This window comes from Dioscorea cayenensis, chromosome 19, assembly GCF_009730915.1.
Source record: "Dioscorea cayenensis subsp. rotundata cultivar TDr96_F1 chromosome 19, TDr96_F1_v2_PseudoChromosome.rev07_lg8_w22 25.fasta, whole genome shotgun sequence".
In the NCBI taxonomy this organism is placed as follows: domain Eukaryota; kingdom Viridiplantae; phylum Streptophyta; class Magnoliopsida; order Dioscoreales; family Dioscoreaceae; genus Dioscorea; species Dioscorea cayenensis.
Window position 1 is genome coordinate 25,833,341 of NC_052489.1, and position 11,188 is coordinate 25,844,528.

Consider the following 11,188-nt stretch of genomic DNA (forward strand, 5'->3'; position numbering starts at 1 on the left):
TATATTAAAATAGATGATCTAATTGACAAAGTGCTAATTGTGAGAATCATGACATTCAGTACGCCTTTGCAGCACATAATTAGACATGTTTGCTTTGCTATCCAATCTGAGGTAAATAGCATGATTTTTATAAAGAAACCTTACCAGAAACTTCATTAGAGACGTAGATATAAAGCCAGACTCTCTTGGCTAGTGTTTGAAATAAATCCCATGAGCACCTCCAGCATTATTGGCATAAATAGATAATTTAATAACTAAAAAGAGAAATGAGAAAAATGTGAAGTTTCAAAAAGTTCAGCAGTATCACCTTCTCCAAGGTAATTAAATTCATGCCAAACTCACTTGAATCACCCTCTGAAAAGCTCCTCAAGTACCTAAGGTAGGAAAAAAAATATAGTAACAAGAAAAAATTCGAGAAAATTATTCAAGTAGCATGTGCATTTTCAAAAAAATGCTTACCCTGATATGTTGTCCACAGTTTCTTCTATATAGAGTAACAGTTTCAAGCCACCAAAAATCTTCATGCTAAAATCAAGACACCTTAAGTGTAAAGAACAGGACACCTAAACAAAATACTACAAAAGACAACAACATCAAAGATTGTAAAGCCTATCCATAGACCTTAGTCACAAAATGAAAAAAAAAAAGTTACTTTCAAGACATTATTCAAGAAATCAGCAGATGAGAATTTGCAAATAAATTCCTGAACAAAATACATTTCAAAAATATGAAACAATAAACTGTGAAGTTAATTACACCCGAAAACTGCCATTAGCTTTATGGAAGTAACAACTGGTCACCAAGCAAGAAAAGAGGCTTCAAACTGGTTATGAGAATAAGAAAGGAAGGAAATGAACAGAGCATTCAAAGTAGGAAAAGATTGGAAGTTGATATACAAGGACAAATATAAAATGTGAATGACTGAAAAGAAAGTACTGCATCCTTTTGTCCATCTTATCATTGCAGCATGAATGTGGAAATCAATTGCTACAAGGCAAAATGACAAAATTGCAAATTTATTTAATTAATTTTTCAAGTGACCCAAACGAATGATAAAGAAAATTCAAATTTTGTAGAGAAACAATGGACATCCTAAACATGCAAAAGGTCTGAATATAAATGCATTAACATTCTAGAAAGGAAATAGCACCATGGAACTAATATAGCAAAGTAAGAGCAATAATACAAGACAGAAAACAAGTTCCATGGTAAAATACGCATGTAACCAAAACCACATTCTCAGTATATCAAGCAACACTAATGTCTGATACCATTTGCGTGGAAGTTGTAAATCAATAACTCAAAGAAAAAGATACAGATGTAACTACAAACTAATTTTGCGAATTGATGAGAGAATTTAATCACAATAGATGCACAAGAAAAAAAAATGCTTCCCATGTTCTCAAAGCCAAGTATTACCTAGAAGGTTAATGAAGACTTACAGGCTCAAACTGCCCAAGGCTGAGAATGTCTCTTGACAATGTCATCATTATATTTGACTCCCGAAGACTAACAAAATCAGCATAAAATCATCCACTAGATTCCTAAATAAGAAACCAATAACCAGTATAAGTCTAACAAGTTATAAAGGAATACCAATAAAATAAAGTCAAGAAAAATCAGGCAACCCACTTTCATGTCTCCAGTTAAGCAAGCCTAATCATTTGTTGTGAGCATGAAGTAAGTTTTGATAAGAGGGTTAACTTGAATTCATTTAACGAAGCAGAAGCAGCAAAATGTTGTGAGCATGAATGCTGCTATTCAGTCTGAAATAAATATCATGATCTTTCTACAAAAAATTACCTGAAGCTTTATTAAAAATGTAGATATGAAGTCAGCACACCCCTGGCCAGTGGCTGAACTAAATTGCATGAGCTCCTCTGCCATTAATGACATAAAATAGATAACCTAATAGCTAACAAAAGAACATGAGAAAATGAGAAATTTCAAACAAATTCAGCAGTATCACCTTCTCCAATATCATTAAATTCATGTTAAACTCATTGAATTGCCCTCTTGAAAAGCTTCAATGAACTACAGTAGGAACAATATAGCAACAAGGAAAAGGTTGAGCAACTCCTGGCTAATGGTGGAAATAAATCGCTTGAGCTCCTCTGGTGTTTATGACATAAAATAGATAATCTAATGCCTAATAAAAACAAAAAAACAAAACAAAACAAAACAAAAAAGAAAATAAGAAACTTCAAACAAATTGAGCAGCATCACCTTCTCAAAGATCATTAAATTCATGTTAAACTCATTGAATTGCACCCTTGAAGAACTCCTCAATGAACTACAGTAGGAATGATATAGCAAAAGGAAAAGTTCAAGCAGCTTCTTCCAGTATGTCGTTAAGTAAAATATTTATATGATTTCCATAAAATGTTATTCTTAGATGTTATCTAAAGTTAATTATCCTCTGCATGTAGCAATACGAAATTCTGGTTTACAGTCTTCCAGACAATTTCACAATAAGCAAAAGAAATTACATTTTTTTCAAAAATAAAGAAAAAATGAAAATCAAAGGACACATAGGGAAGGAAAATGCTACAATATTAAAAATAACAGGGATGGGTTCAATAAGGAAAAATTATTTTCAATGTAAAGGGAACGAAATTGTTTAAAGATCATCACTAACATGATTAACATTCTGAACCATGAAAAAATAATGATACCTGCAACCAGAAATGCACGCCAAGATATAATCCACTAAACTCCCCTTTATGTCAAACTGCAAATCTAAAAGCAAGCATGATGGAAATATACAGAGAAAAAAAATAATTATCTCATAAATGCAAAAGATTATCAGTAAGCTGTTAGTCTAGAACTGAGAAACCTGGAAAAAGCATAGAGCATATACTCAGAATTACAAATAAAGAAATTCCATATATTATCAAGAAAGTACAATACCTCCGTTTGAGAGAATTCTGAACCTTAAATAAAAAAACCTCAATACTATCTGGAAAATTGCGAGTTTCCAAGATCCAGAATTTTGACTGACAATTCATGAGCATGTTTAATTACTATCAATAGCATCCCTATGGTTCAAACATAATATTACATTGATCATTAATTAAAAAAGACAATGTAATCGTATAAAAAAATTACTCTTGTAACTAAAATTTATTTTCAGTTACCAGACCAAAATCACTATGGTACACGTAAATGTTCTTCACATATATATCTTCATAATTGGATCCTAAAAATTAATAGATCATTAAAAAAACTCAGAAATATAATAAAAAATGGAAATACAGACAAAATAGATAGTACACTGAATTAGATATATACACTATGGTGAGAGAGAAGCTACATCTTTTCACCCATCTCATCATTACTGCATGAAAGTGGAAATCTATTTCTATGAGGCATAATGACAAAATTGCAAATATCTGTAACTAAAATTTCAAGTGGACCAGAGGAACAATAAAGAAAATTTGAAATTTGTAGGATCATCCCAACACGCAAAGTAATCTAAATATCATCACTGCATTAATGTTGTAGGAAGGAAATAGCACCATGGAACTAATACTACCAAAGTAGGAGCAATAATTCAAGTTAGAAAACAAGTTCCACGGTAAAAAGTGCATGTCACCCAATCTATAAAGCCACATTCTCACTATATCATGCAACACTAATGCCTAAAACCATTTTCTACGGAAGTTATTAATCATTCACTCAAAGAAAAAGATACAAATGGAAATACAAACTAATTTCACCAATTTGATGAGAGAAAGTAAATCACAATAGATGCAAACGAGAAAAAAAAAATTTCTTTCCCATTTTCAAAGTCAAGTATCAACTAGAAGATTAATGAAGACTCACAGGCTCAAACTGCCCAAGGCTGAGAATGTCTCTTGGAAATGTCATCATGTTATTTGCGTCCTAATGATACCCTCACGACCAAAATCAACATAAAATTATCTACTTGATTCCTAAATAAGAAATTAATAACCAGTATAAGTTTGAAAAGTTGCAAATAAATGTCAATGAAATAAAGTCAAGAGAAATCGAGCAACACCTCCTTTAATGTCTCCAGTTAAGCAAGCCTAATCATTTGTCTCATCTACAAAGAAAAGAGCAAATTCATTAGTAATTTAAAGTAAAATGTCTAATTGTTTAGAATTCTACAAATGAAAGCTAATCTGAATTAAGTGATAGGGACTTTGATGGGCTAAGATTCACGAAATAAATAGTGATTAACCACTTGACATCTTGTTGTTCCTCATATGAAGATAAATTATTTATGAGACTTTGTCCTGCGTGCTTCTTTGATTGTGCTTAGAGCGGCTATTTGATAAAGGTAGAAACTAAACAACCTATTTTCTGTTAAAAAAATGAAAAAGATACAATATCAGACTTAAGCACAATAATTTGGAGAAGCACTATTAACAAGTAGAATGCATCATTTTAAAAAAGTTCGATAAAAGCTTCCCTGCCAGTAGAATAATCCCTCTCAAAGAAGCATAACATGTGCTCTATGGACACCACAGGCTTAATGCTGAAACACCAAATTGTTATCTCAAAATTGGAATTATTCAGAAAAATGGGAAGAAAGAAAAGGTGCATAACATCAGAAATGATAGTACCTTGAAGAAAAGAATGTATCTGGTGATGTATTTCAGCGGACACTCTACTCGGAACATAGAATTCAGATGAATGCCGTGAATGTATCTTCATGCAAGTTCATATAAAGGAGAAAGGAATTTGTGTGGCTGGGTGAACAACTCATAATCCACATCTCTTAGAGAATTAACAATGCCAACAAACCAACATATACATGACTACAAATAATTAAGCCATTCATGATATAGAAATGCCAAATATTGACAGTGACAGTAGACTTTTCTGAGTAAAGAACCATCACAGTCCATACTAGTGTAATGATTGAAGAAGTACATGATGTTCTCGAAAAATGGGTTGATCAAAGATCAAATGTCCACGAATCAGTATCATGTTGTCTTAACCAAATAACACAATTATCTGAATCTTCTAGCAAGCCAAATTCTCATTTCTTCATCAATAGGTAACCAAGGGAAGAGATGATATTCCCAAAAGGGAAGCAAATACTTAAAATAAAAGGCCTAAGAGTTAATATCATGCTATTATTAAGATCTTCTTTTGCTCCTTTAAAAGAAAACCTGGAAAAAAGAAAAAGAGCTACTATTAAAAGGAAAAATTAAGTGGAGTAAACTTAGAATTGATAAATAAAGCAATCTACATCTTAAACAGCACTAGTTGCTGCAAATCACTGCTGATGATCCAAAAAACATGCAAGATAATCAGATAAATCACAAATTAAAAAAACATAGAAAGAACCAGCTACATGAACATAAGATCTAACTCCTCCAAAGCAATCTAGGGTTTTATCCCTGTTTCTACATCTTAACCAGCACTACTGGCCACAAATCACCAGTGATGATCCAGAAAAACATGCAAGATAATCAGATGAATCACATTAAAATAACAATAGAAAGAATCAGCTACAAGATTATGAACATAAGACCTAACTCCTTCAAAGCAATCTAGGGTTTTATCCCCGTTTCTGCATCTTAACCAACACTAGTGGCCACAAATCGCCAGTGGTGATCCAGAAAAACATGCAAGATAATAAGATAATCAGATAAATCACAAATTAAAATTTAAAAAGAACCAGCTACAAGATTATGAACATAGGACCTCGCTCCTCCAAAGCAATCTAGGGTTTTATCCCTGTTTCTACATCTTAAACAGCACTAGTTGCCTAGAAATCACCATTGATCATCCTGAAAAGCACGCAAGAATCAGTTAATTAGAGAATTAACACAAATACAACAAAGAAGAAAACAGCCATAATATTATGAACATCAAACAACCAGAGCAATCCAGGGTTTCATCTTTGCTTTCCGGCGAGGAGGGTTTGGAACCTAGAAATCTGGGTATATGGCTAGAACTCACCATTGAAACCAACTCTCGAAGCGCTCCATCGTCGTCCCCGGCGAGCCGAAGAAAAGGCATTTTGAATCAAAGGAAGCGACCAGCCATCGTCGTCCCAAGAAAAGGCGTTTTGAATCAAAGGAAGCGCGAATGGCCCTATTTGTAGGAATCCAATCAGCTGCGCAATGACCAAGATACCCTCCAACGGTCAGATAAAATCTAAAGAAATCAGATTTTAGCTTGAGCTCCAAGCATCTATTTTAAGAAGGATATAAAGAAATTATTATGGAAATATTTGAATTTTAAATTCTTCTAACGGATCAGTTTTTTCATTAAGGAAATATATTCAAAATAATGATGATGACAATAATATAGTATCTAAAACTCATTTTAGCAAAGGGAACTGTTTAATCATGGTCATATTAACAAAAATAGATATTAAACTGAAGCTTTTTCAAATGGATTAATGAGGTGGCTTTTTATTTTAGCTTTGGATTGTTTATGAAATTGAACTTGCTTGAGGAATTCATTATTTGCTATTGTATTGAAAATTTAAAACAATTGCCTCAAGTATTGGCACGGATTTATATTTATAACTAAAATTTTCTTGTGGGAAAATGGTAGGAAAAAAAAACAGATACTTAATTTCATTTATTTATGTCCTGACTTCTGTAGCCATGCATAACCATCAAATATTTGACCTTATAAATATCACCTGATGCGACTAAACTTTTGATTTATATAAAAAAGTAATTATGATCTAGATATGATTAAATGTGCTATTTTTCAAAGTTAATTCAATATAAACAGGTACTTATGTTTTTTTGCAAAAATGAAGAAGATAAAATTTATTTTTAAAAATTAAAAGCATAATATTTTGGTGTTAGATTTTGGTGCTGATTTAGAGTTTAGGGTTTAGCCCAGAGTTTCTAAAACATAAAAGAAATGGAGTTAAAAATAAACAAAAAAGATGAAATAAGTATGAGAGGGTATTTAGCAAAGTTTAATCATGGCCATTAAAAACATATAAGACACATGCCAAACATCTATGACTGTATTGAAAAGCACTGGATGATGGATGGGGATAGTACTGGACTAGAGCCAAAACCTACATCCTTTAGTAATTTGTGGGTAAATAATGTGGGTAGCTCTCACCTGGAAATTACCCACGATATATCCAAAGAATATTTGTGTGGGAGAACTTTTCATGGGTAATTCGTCGATAAATATAATATTCCCATATATTACCTAGCGAAGTAGTTTGTGGGTGTTACAATTGTGGGTAATCATTGATTGGGTAAATTAAAAAAAAATTTAACATTTGCAAGAACACCCATAAATTACCCATACATGTTATCAGTGAGTAATATTTGTAGGTGATCTCTAGGTAATTAAATATGTGAACTTTTTGCTTAAATTTTACCCATGGATTATCTAGAGAAATGTTTATAAGTAAAGAGATCATGAGTAATCTTATTTACCCATAATTTACCCAAGATTTATTTTCATAGCTAATTAATTTGAAAATAATATTTTAAACTTTCTCTTAATATATATTTTAAATTTTATTTTATTTTTATTTTTATATTTGGTAAATCCTAATTTTATCAAAACTGAATTTGAGATTTATATTACAAATCACAATTATATTAAAAAATAAAACATTATAAAATAAATATAAAAAATAATGTCATGATTATTTATTCTACAAATTATAAGTACATGTTGGAAAATAAAATGCTAATGAAAATCAATTGGATATATAAATTAATCAATTAAATTTCAAACTTATAAGAATTATTTAATTTACAAATGAATAAGAGTATTACTTGCACTCTTATTCAAAATATCACTAGCGATTTATAAATTTTGAAACTATATAAAATATAAATAGTATATATATATGAAAAAATTTTAAAATAAAAACTAAGATTCTATAACCAATAAGTATAGTATATATATATATATATATATATATATATATATATATATGCTTGCATAATAACTTTTTGCAGCCTTTTAAATATAGTAGTATATATATACATATATGTTGGTTTTGCATCGAAATATATGTGGTTATATATGTACATACATGCATGCATTGACCTGCCACTTGTACTTAGGGACCTAATTCCATCTTTGTTTCTCTCACCTCCTGTTCTTGTTTTGTTATTCATCTGCTTCTTCATATTCATGCTTCACATCATTGTTATTACCACTATTATTAGTATTGTGCTAGACCTGCTTGTAGACCCCTTTCAAATTGTTGTTTGCTTTAATTAGAGACTTAGATATAGTTCGATATTTTTATGATAGGACCATTACAGAAAGTTAACTGTTATTGTCGGGTGAAGTTCTAAATCTTGAAGATTTTTTTTTCATGTTGGTAATCCCTTGAACTCTTGTATTTAAAATTTTGTTGTTTTGATTTATTTTTATAAAAAAATTCTAAAATTTATTTATGATTATTCTTTAAAGTTTATTTTCTTTTATCAATTAATTTTGCATACTAATATTTTTGCTAACCATTCTGGCTTCTTTTAAGCCTTAAGTATGATTTATGGATTATTATTGTTATTTTTATCTTTCCATCCAATCATGCAACATGGTGATTTTGAAATGCTGTCATAGTTATTCAAGCAATTTGAAAAGTTGGCATATTCATGATATTTATTCATTATTATTATTGTTATTATTATTTTTGTCGTGATATATTTGTTATAGTGGAAACTTACTATTTCTTATTTCTTAATGTGAGAATCTGGCTAAAGCTGGAAGATTGGCACATTTTTGTATATTTATTTATTTATTTATTTAAGTAATGATTTAATTGTTTTTTTATTATTACATAAATTTTTGGCAAAATATTTGTGAATATTCTGTATTTTGGTTATGGAGTTTTGTCTAAATGTGTTGGTCTTCAAATGAGCGATGTGCAACCCTGTCAGTGGAGGGTTAAATTTTGACCTTGTCGACAAGAAGCCCTGGAAAAATAAGATTGCAGTTTCGCACTGTGTTCGTTCGATGAAATAATTAACGACTATCTGATATTCAGTCTTGGATCACTGAGGGTAAATAAATGGGCTATGTTATTCTGGCTTGGGTCACTGAGGGTAAACAAATGACCTCTAGCATCTATAGTGAATTTGGAGACATACTCAGAAATTTGTTACATTTTGCTTCGCCTTTTGATTTTTATTACACTATTTTGTGTTATTGATTTTTGTGCAAGTTTTAGATTTGAACTTTTGTTTTTAGTTTATTTTTAGATTATTTACTGAGCTAGTGAGCTCATGGATTTGTTTTAAATCATTTTCAGATCAGGAGTAGTGCACCCATGGATCTTAAAAAGCTTCCAGTTGTGTTATTGATTTTTGTGCAAGTTTCATATTTGAATGTTTGTTTTTATTTTTGGATTACTTACTGAGCTAGTGAGCTCATGGATTTGTTTTAAATCATTTTCAGATCAGGAGTAGTGCACCCATGGATCTTAGAAAGCTTCTAGTAGATGCTTTTCTTTGAAGTTGTGTTTTATATCTTTTTATTAGTTGTATGGTTGTTTAAGAACCTCTTTGTGGGTCATTCTGTATTTTTATTTGCTCTATATTTGAACTTGGTTGTAACCCCTAAGTTGTACTTGTATTTTGTATTCCTGTTAGTTTATCTTCTATTTCCATTATGTGTTAGATTTTGAGACATTGCAGGTTTACTGGGCTCCTGCCCTGTGGGTTTGCGGCTGTTTGTCAGTGCACTGGGTTTGCCTAGGCCGGGTTCGGGCCGTGACAATTAACATCAATGGAATAAGTGGAGGTGAGGCTTATATATACTTGGTTGCTTGGATCATCCGCACACAATCATTACTCACGCTCCCAAAAATATACCCTCATCTATGATTTGAACTCTCACCACTTGTGAAAGTCTTAATGGAGACCAGTAATTATTTTTGCTGCATAGAGAACTTAGCTAGAGAAGGATGAAGATAGAAAAATTAAAGAGTAGAAGAAACAATAAAATACAATTATTAATTCATGAGTGGTAGAAGACAAGCCATGTAGAAATCATCATATGTGAAAGTGAATGGAGGTTAAAATCCCTTATAAAATCTCATACATACATAAATTAATTATGGGGCACGTGTCTTATAAAATCATCCTGTACTTATCATGCTGAACTCTGTACATGAACCTTCTAAGGAATAATACAATGTTGGCACACGAATAAACATGAGATTTTTATTGAGTTTGTTTTACAATATATACCGGCAGTTAACATACAAGGCTGTTTAAGGTTAAGGAGAAGAAGCAAGATCAATACATCACAAATAAAAAGACGAGCCCATGACCCACATAGAGCAACTTGAAATAAATTAAGAACATTCAAATTGGGCATAAGCTTGGTAACATATGGATCAAATTATGGGGAAGGAACATGAATACTAGTAGATGGAAAGATTGATGCAATAAGATAAGTACAGATGATGCATGTAGTAAGTTTTGATAAGAGGGTTAACATGAGAATTCATTTAACGCAGCAGAAGCAGCAGAATGTGGTGACCAGCATGATTGCTTCTTTTCAATCTGAGATAAATATCATGAATATTTTCTAAAGGAACATTGCCTCAAACTTCATTAAAGATGCAGATATGAAGTCAGCGCACCCCGGCATTGATGGGCCCTGGCTAGTGGTTAAATAGAGTATATGAGCCCCTCCGGCATTGATGACATAAATACATGATTTAATAGCTAAAAAAAGAAATGAGAAAATGAGAAACTTCAATTTCCTCTAGTGTAACCTACTTAATTATTCTTTTTTCTTAATATATGTTGTTGATGTACTTAATTTATTTTTTAAAAAAAGGAAAAGAAACTTTAAACAAATTCAGCATTATCACCCCTTCTCGGAGATTATTAAATTCAGGTTAAACTCATCCAATTGCCCTCTTGAAAAGCTCCCGGATTAACTACAGCAGGAACAATAGAGCAACTAGTAAAAGGTCAAATAACTTCTTCCAGTAGTAGTGTCTCCAAGTCAAAAATGCATATGATTTAATATCATAAATGGTTATTCTTTAATGTTGTCTAAAGTTAATTATCTTTTGCAAAAAAGAATACAAAATCCTAGTTTTAAGTCTTCCAAACAAATTCACAATACACAATAGACATTACATTTTTCAAGTGTAAAGAAAAAAAAATGAAAATCAAAGGACTCATAGGGTAGGAAAATGCAACAATATTAAAAACAACAGGGATGGGTTTAAATAAGGAAGAATACT

General features: G+C 31.2%; 2 long non-coding RNA genes across 2 annotated transcripts; both read right to left on the reverse strand.

Moving 5' to 3' along the window:
- Positions 1-143: 143 nt before the first annotated feature.
- LOC120250520 lies at positions 144-530 on the reverse strand. The gene is made up of 3 exons (XR_005533030.1): positions 460-530; positions 308-374; positions 144-218 (listed from the first exon to the last, which is right to left on the reverse strand). It is a non-coding gene; the product is annotated as an uncharacterized LOC120250520 (long non-coding RNA).
- A 4,065-nt stretch (positions 531-4,595) lies between these two features.
- On the reverse strand, positions 4,596-6,029 carry LOC120250697. The gene is made up of 3 exons (XR_005533062.1): positions 5,938-6,029; positions 5,680-5,765; positions 4,596-5,141 (listed from the first exon to the last, which is right to left on the reverse strand). It is a non-coding gene; the product is annotated as an uncharacterized LOC120250697 (long non-coding RNA).
- Positions 6,030-11,188: the final 5,159 nt, after the last annotated feature.